The following is an 8,732-nucleotide window of genomic DNA, read 5'->3' as shown; positions in this document are numbered from 1 at the left end:
CTGGTTGTCCAAGTGGACAGAGCTGGCCTGGCCATGGTCTCCTGCAGCCCGGCACATTCTGGAGCCTTTTCTAAGCCTCCTGTTAGCAGGCTTTCCTCCTGTCTCTTAGGTCACTGCAGATTGATTCATCTCACTTCACTGTGGTTTACAATTTGCAGTTCTTGACCCTTACATTCTCCCCTGGCGCTGGAGCCATGTTTCTGCAATACCAACAAACCAATGGCAGCAAGCAGAGAATCGGCTGCAAGCCGTGTATCCTCATGGCCTCCCCAGCAGGCTCCTTGCCCTCTCACTTCCTTTCTGTCCCTATCCAGCATCCACACACAAGGCTGCTTCTTTAAGGAGCCCTATGGGGTCCTACCCAAGATATGTGGGGAAAGGGAAGGCAGGCCTGAGATTTGGCCAATGAGAATTCAATTCTGTGCAGCAAAGATCCTTATCACTAGTCAGACTAAGAAACAAGAGGCTTGACTGGAAGAGTCCACAAAGTCTGGGATTTTATACATTATATTTATAATATATATAAATATACATTATATTTATAATATATATAAATATACATTATATTTATAATATATATAAATATACATTATATTTATAATATATAAATATACATTATATTTATAATATATATAAATATACATTATATTTATAATATATATAAATATACATTATATTTATAGAACAAAGAGGTCAAAATTTCTGGCCCAGATTACCACACTGGGTGAATTCAACAAGCCGAAAGTCTGGGCATCTGATTTAAAATGGGCTGTTTGCAGAATAACCATTTTTATTATACAAACAATGTCAGCAGAAGATGCCCCTGGGAGTTAGCATGGCTGTCTCTCTATCCCTCTGTCCCTTATTGTCAGTCAGGAAAAACACAAATATTTTATCCACTCAACCTTCAAGGCCTCTGGCCACCTGGTTCCCACACCCTTATTTACCCAATTTCTTACCTCTCCTCCACATGGACTCCTGTCTGTAAAATCCACTATCTCCACTTCCTTCCTCTGACATCTTTTTTAATTGGTTCTTTCCCCATCCCCTTCCAATGTAATTATGAGCAACTAGACACAGAGTGAGGAAACCTGAATTCTCATCCTCTCTCTCCCATTTATTAGCTTAAAACCTTAGGCCAGGCCTGTGCACAGTGGCTCATGCCTATAATCCCAGCACTTTGGGAGTCCAAGTGGGGCAGATTTCTTGAGCCCAGGAGTCTGAAACCAACCTGGGCAACATAGGAAGCCCTCGTATCTACAAAATTAAAAAAAAAAAAAAAAAAAATTAGCAGGCCAGCCACAGTGGTTCACGCCTGTAATCCCAGCACTTTGGGAGGCCGAGGCAGGCGGATCACCTGAGGTCGGGATTTTGATACCAGCATGACCAACATGGAGAAACCCTGTCTCTACTAAAAATACAAAAAAAAAAAAAAAAAAAAAAATCTGGGCATGGTGTCCGGTGCCTGTAATCCCAACTACTTGGGAGGCTGAGGCAGGAGAATCATTTGAACCCAGGAGGCAGAGGTTGCGGTGAGCCAAGATCACGCCACTGTACACCAGCCTGGGCAACAAGAACAAAACTCCGTTTCAAAAAAAAAAAAAAAATTTTCCCAGCATCGTGGTGTATACCTGTGGTCCCGGGTACTTAGGGGACTGAGGTGAGAGGATCACTTGAGCCCAGGGGGTGGATATTGCAGTGAGCCTAGATTGAACCACTGCACTGTAGCCTGGGTGACAGAGTGAAACCTTGTCTCAAAAGAAAAAGAAAAAAGAAAAACTCATAGGCCAGTCACTAACTTCCCTGGGCCTCAGTTTTCTGATCGGAAAGAAAATATAGGGGTTGAACTAAAAATCGAAACACCTTTCCAATTCTCACATTCTATAGCACTTTTCATAGCCAAGTCAGAAGCCTTTTCTGAGTGAGCCCACCCCTAACTGATGATGCTCACAGGCGCCCTCTGCAGTTCACTTCACAGGTGGAGGAATCTACGCTAACTTGTTCGACATTTCCTGTGCGTATTCGTTTCTCTGTTTGTTTTATTTTGTCCAGGTACAAAATACCTTTGGAACAATGACTGTGTTTCTTCACAACCCCCATATACCGTGTCCAGAACACAGGAAACAGTCAGGAAAGGTTGTTAGCTCTCTGACTAATGTCTACCCCTCAGGCAGACATGAAAAGGGACTCATTTAAATTTGGTTTCCCTGCCAGAATTGTCAGGCCTCAGTGGCCTTGGGAAATCACCAAGGAGGAAAATCACCATTTATCCTAAAAACTCTGCAGTCTGCACAGGCTGCTATCACCTCCAAACCTCTGCCCAGCCCTCACACAGCAGCAGCACGAATTGCCCTGTCCTAGCCCCCAGGGTCATAGTCATTCCTAGAGAAGAATGGGCTTCTGTGTCCTGCCAGACAGACTAGCTGGGATTGCTGGACACATTAACACCCAGAAACTGAATTCCCTACCACAGCCAAGCTGAAGAGAGGTTGACCTAGAGGTCAGATGCAGATGTGAGATGCATTCCATTCTGAGGGCAGCAACTGTCTCTGCTGTGTGAGCCTGAAGTGTCTCTTGACATCTCTGAGTCTCACACTCCATTTCTCTAGAATGGAGATCATAATACTTATCCTTGCAGAGTTACCACGAGACCTAAATGTAATCAACTATATGGTCCTGCTTTTAAAAATGTGAATATTTTACACTCTTTACCTATTGTTTTACTGGTGTCCAGAAGTATCTGGCCCAGTATCATCCTTCTTTCCCTCCCACCCTCTTTCCATGAAGCTGCTGTCAGGTGAGCTACACTGATGAGCGAGAAGCACTGGTCCTGATACACACAGTTGGAACTCACAATATATTTTCCCACTGGAACAATGGCATGTATGAAATTTGGGTGTTGGGGACAGAAATGATCATATTTCGTATTTTAATTATTGTGAGTTAGATTGATTTTTCAGGAGTTCCCTGAAAACCTCCCCCTGCATTTAACACTTTTTCTGTGAAAGGAAAACACTCCTGATTCATAATAACTAAGCTACAAGCAAATCTTTGGAAGCCCGCCCATCTGTAAGCAGGGTTCTACCTGCGTTAAATCACCTTCGGATGCAGCCGTTCTGTGCCAACCTGGTGGGCTAATGACACATTTGTGGATCTCAGCGTGTCTGTAATATCACAAACACAGGTGTGGTCTCCTGCCTTTCTCTGCAGAGGAAGGAAGAGGTGAATGGAAAAAGCATGGCAACTTACTTGGCTCTCTTATCCTGCAGTAGGTGAGCCCTCTGCATGGGATCTTTGAGGGCTGAGAGCACTCTTCTGTTAAAGGAACGTCTGCAAAAGACAAGACAAATACATTTGAACAGTCCCAAGGGGAGGCAATTTCAGAGTAGACACCTATTTCTCCACCAGAAGCAAAGCAGATCCCAGATCCTAAAATCAGGCTTGAGGAAGCAAGAGGAAGCATCCAGGAACCCCAAAGCAGGCAGTGGATTACCCATTGGCTCTGGGTAAAGCCAAGAGGGTTTAGAGAGGGATTTGCACTGTTTTGAGAAGCTTGCAGCTTCCTGATTCAACTCCTCTCCAAGGAAAGAGGCTCAGTAGACCAACCAAGCCACTTTTTCTCTCTTAAGGGATGAAGACCAAAGATGCAACTTGCCCAGCTGTCTGTTATGAACTAAATTGCATCCCCGCAAAATTCATATGTTGAAGTCCTAACACCTTGTACCTCAGAATTTGACTGTATTTGGAGACAGGGTCTTTACAGAGGTAATTAATGTGACACAAGGTCATGAGAGTGAGCCCTAATCCATTATGAGGGGCATTTATAAAAGGAGGAGATTAGGACACAGACAAGAATGCACGGAGAAAAGACCATGTGATGACTGAGGGAGGGTGTGGCCATCTACAAGTCAAGGAGAGAGATATCAGAAGAAACAATCCTCACAACGCCTTGATTTTGGAGTCTAGCCTCCAGAGCAGTAAGAAAACAAACGGTCATCCAGGATGTGGTCATCTGTTATGGCAGCCCTCGAAAACCAACACACAGTAGAACAACACCAGAGGCAAATCAGAAAGAAAATGAGATGCAGACTCCAGCAGCCTGGTCTCCCAGTCAGGACACAAGCCAGACCTGGACGGAAGTGGTCACAGCACTTCTAGCTCCAAAATAGCCACTGGGCGGAGGCTCCTAGTTCCTCCTCCCTCCAACCCCATGCAGCCTGCTCTGTCCCCGTCTTCTCAGGCTCACTCAGTGCAGTGTCTGCCTGCATCCCTCTATCAGGGGCCTTCCTCTGCCCACAGAGGGAGTTATATACAAGCCCGAGGAATGAGGAAGAGAAGACAAAAGCAAGATGGAGCCTCACTGTCTGATTTTCCCAGACGTTCCCAGGAGGACCTGGTTATGCAGGGCGGTCTGGATTTTTAGTGCATACACCATTAGATGCCTCTTTCTTACTCTGCTTAGCACATCAGGTCTGTAGGTTCTGGCTCTTAAGGGCCATGTAGAGTCCAACTAAAAAGGGCAGGTGTTTGTTTTCCAACCCAATTTCCTTCTAGTGGCGGAAACACCAGCAGCCCTTTCCCTTCCCTTCCTTGCCCACTGACCTCCACTCTCTTCCCTGTTGTAGACAATGGTGTGTCTTCTATGAAATGCATTTCTCCACCAGTCATAGCACCCATTCTGAGACAATCACAAGCTCAGAAAACCCTAACTAAAGTAGGTGCTGTTTTTTGAATGCCTACCATGTGGCCAGCACTGTACTAGTCACTTTACTCACCATATTTCCAGTCCTCACAGCCACCCTTGCAGGTGGGAATGACCCTCCCTTCCTAAAGATGAGAAAACCTGAACTGGGGGTGGTGGCTCGCACCTGTAATCCCAGGGACTCAGGATGCTGAAGCAGGAGGATCGCTTGAGCCCAAAAGTTTGACGCTGCAGTGAGCTATGATCCCACCACTGCACTTTAGCGTAGGTGACCAAGTGAGACCCTATCTCTAAAAAAAAATAAATAAATAAAAATAAAAATAAAAGATGAGAAAACCAAGGCTCAGGAGAAGTAACTTGTCCAGGGTCAGGCAGCTGGCTGTAGGTAGAGCTAGGACAGAAAGCGAGCTTTGGCTGACATATTTGCTTTGAACTTTTCACTCTGCAACTCTGAAGAAAAAAAGTACGTTTACACTGTGAAAGTCTATACAATGAAAATTGGATTTTCTCCAATTCTTATTGATAATGGGAGACATTAAAGAGAAAGAGAGAGGGGCCAGACACAGTTGCTCATGTCTATAATCCCAGCACTTTGGGAGGCCAAGGTGGGCAGATCACTTGAGCCCAGAAGTTTGAGACTAGCCTGGGCAACATGTAAAACCCCATCTCTATTTAAAAAATATATACAAAAATTAGCTGGACATGGTGGCAGGAACCTGTAGTCCCAGCTACTCGGGAGGATTATTTGAGCCCAGGAGGTGATGGCTGCAGTGAGACAAGATCACACCACTGCACTCCAGCCTAGGTGAGAGAGCGAGACTCTGAAAAAGAGAGAGAGAGAGAGAGAGAGAGGAGAGAGAAATCTTCAACAAGCACAGAAATGCCATGACTTCTAAAACTAAGATCTGATCTGTAACTTAAAAACCTTCTGTCTGTTTTGCCTGCAGAGAAAGCTAAATTCCTGTGGCGAATGAAGCTGCTTTCCAATGCTTGCTGTAATAGCCCTCTGGCATCTTTCTTTCATAACATCTAGCACAATTTGAAGTTACATATTGGGTGATTGTTTGATTAATGTTTGTCTTTCTGAAATTCTGAGGTAGCATCATCATATAACTTACAGTGTAAATGGGAACACTTTTGAAAGTAAAAGGAGATGTTATTAATAATTATTCCAGGACAAGAAGGAGACTGGAACATGTGGTCATCCTATGGGTGAAGCAGAGACCAACCCTGGTTTACTTGACATTGTAGTCCCAGTGCCAGATTCCATACTTAGCACATAGTAGATGCTCAATAAATAAACATGATGATTGATTTAACAATGTCTTTGAAATATTTTTCACTATTTTATCCCACCATATCTTTCAGGTTCTACTTACTGCAGCTTCTAACATATCCCAATCCTAGACATTCAGGGGTCCCCGTTTAGCCATTTTGAACATAACATATATTGTCACAGTCTCAAGCTTTTATGAAACTGTCGCCTCTGCTCACAATGCGCTCCCCTCACTCTCCACCCATCCTTAAAAGTATTCTCCACTCAGATACCACCTCTTCTCTGAAATCTTCCTCCCATTTCCCAAAACACGTGTACACTAATAATAACAAACATCTCTAATAACAAACATGCCACTCCATTGTAGATATGTATGTTCCTTGTCCACCAGTAGACTGTGAGTTCCTCCAGGTTAGAGGACAAGTTTCACCCATCTCCCCAGGGCACATCCTAGGGCATGCACAGAGTAGACATGAGATAAATGCTTGTTGAAAGAATCAGATGAGGTTGGGAGTCCCCTTAAGTATCAACAGTCAAGAAAGATGAAAAAGGAGTGAACTTGGGTTCTGAAATAATCATGTCTATGGTGTTATGGCTACACAGCTACTCGCCTCCTTACACTGCATGGTGCTGGGCACATAGCAATCACATTATCAATCAATGTTATTATTATTAGCATTATCAGTCATTAATTTTCATGTACCCCTTCACTCTTGTCTTTCCGGACTTGTGGAACTCTAATGCCAAGTTTCTGCTATCTCCTCAATCTCAGTTCCTCATCAGCATTTTTTTCTATTGGAACTGACCTTCTCTCCTGCTTTTTGTCAGCTGAGATGTATTAGAGAGTCTTTCGTTGACAGGCAAGTCCTCCTGGCACTTCATCACACCATATTCTTCAAAGTGCCTCTGACGCTATGGCTGTTGCTGGACTCCTTGGATCCTCCATCTTCCCCTTTTGCCAGGCTGTTTATATTCTTTAAAGACCTTTCACGTAATGCCTGTGCTAATATTTACATCCTTGCTTAACTAGGCTGGCCTCTGCTGCCCTGGGCATTTCTTGACTCAAGCAGGATGGAATTACAATCTTTCCAAGCTACTCAGTAGCTATTTCCCATTCATAGAACCACAGCATGCTAAGAGCTGGAAGTTGCTGAGTGTGCAGCCTACCTGGCGGTTAGGATATGACCAATTGAAAGATGCGCTGGGTTTAGCCTAGTTGCACATAATACACAGTCTTTGGAAACTGATAGTCCTGTGTTTGGAGCAAAGCTCATCCACTCATCAGCTATGTGACCAGTAAATGATTTCATCTCTCCAGAGTCTTATTTCCCATATGTATAAAAAAGAAATCCTTTTTTAATTGCTTCATGTAGATAATTACATGACAGTATTATTATGAGGATTAAATGTGATAATGTATGCAAAAAGAAAGGCACATAATAATTGCTCAGTAAATGATATCTATTATTACAAAAAATCAAAAACATATTGCACACTTACTATATATAAAGGTGTGTAGAGTGCTAAACTCTGGAATTGGAGTAAGGAAGATAAAAAGAGGAAGATATAATCCCTGTCCTCCTCAAGTCCAAAATCGGAACTCAAAGCAAACTGTGATTAAGAGCTGTAAGAGATACAGACAACTGGAAGCAAAAGGAGAAGATTCTGGAAGGGACAGAGTTGAGATCTTGGCTAGGCCTGAAAGATTGACAAGAGCCTTGGTTCACAACTATGATGAGAGAAAACTTTGCAGAAGCAATGATTCGTGCAAAATCTCAGAGGAAGGCTGTAGAATAACAAAAGCAATAGCTAATACTCAAATGAGGCACTTCTTATAACGCAGGCACTGAGCAAAATGCTTTATATCATCTCATCTAATCCTCTCAACAAGTATGCGGGATGAGGTAGGTGCTAATATTATTCCCATTCTGCAAATGACTCTGAGGCTGAGAAAGGTGAAGTGGTTTGCTCAGGATTGCAGGGCTAGTAAGTGGCAGAGCAGGATTTGAACTCAGGTCTGCATGACCCTGAAGCCAAAGCTCTAATTCCACAACTGTGTGTGACAGGTGGGCATGTGTGAGAATTGTGGGAGGATCAGGGTGGCTGGAGTATAGGTAGGGTATGTACACATGTGTATACGCGTATGTGTGTGTATGTATGCACACATGCACAAGTTGGGGGTATGGTACAGAGGAAATTTGAAAGAGAGGGCTTCTAGAAGAGAGGTAGGGAAACTACTGGAGAAGATTCTGGAATCCAGGCTGAGGGCCTTACGCTGTTCTGGAGGCTGACCTCAGTTCTCCTCACTGCACTCTCAACCCCATTAGGCCCCAAGGGTTATTAATAATGGCAATGATCGTGCTAATAATGATAGTGTTAACAACCCCTGGAGGGAGCGTGGTGAGGCCGGGCCTGCAATGAACTCCTGCCAGAAAGAAAAGGCCTCCAACTCCCATTTTCTGGGCTCCAGGGCCAGGCCTAGGCCTCCAAATTGACTTTGACTTCACAGGAGAGCTCAGCAAATTCTGCAAAAGCAAAATACCTGCAGGAATATCTCTCCTTCTCTAGAGTTTTGGCAAACTTATTATCCCAATCAATATCTGAGTAATTACAATCCCTTGTGATCAAAGGGGTGTGTATTTCCCTTTCTTTGGCCTCCTTACAGGGCTCTCTTATCTGGAAAAAGATTTCTTAATCTACTTTCCCTAAATGCCCTGAAGGTCTGCGTGCCACTGCAGCCCCAGAATTCCCTGA

The 8,732-nt window shown here is 43.9% G+C and overlaps 1 long non-coding RNA gene across 1 annotated transcript; it reads left to right on the top strand.

Moving 5' to 3' along the window:
* Positions 1 to 3,208: 3,208 nt before the first annotated feature.
* Positions 3,209 to 6,021, top strand: LOC123568686 (uncharacterized). The gene is made up of 2 exons (XR_006692133.2): positions 3,209 to 4,422; positions 4,787 to 6,021. It is a non-coding gene; the product is annotated as an uncharacterized lncRNA (long non-coding RNA).
* Positions 6,022 to 8,732: the final 2,711 nt, after the last annotated feature.

Source organism: Macaca fascicularis, chromosome 14, assembly GCF_037993035.2.
Source record: "Macaca fascicularis isolate 582-1 chromosome 14, T2T-MFA8v1.1".
In the NCBI taxonomy this organism is placed as follows: Eukaryota; Metazoa; Chordata; class Mammalia; order Primates; family Cercopithecidae; genus Macaca; species Macaca fascicularis.
The sequence above is the reverse complement of the archived record's forward strand: the minus strand, read 5'-3'. Positions and strand labels throughout refer to the sequence as shown.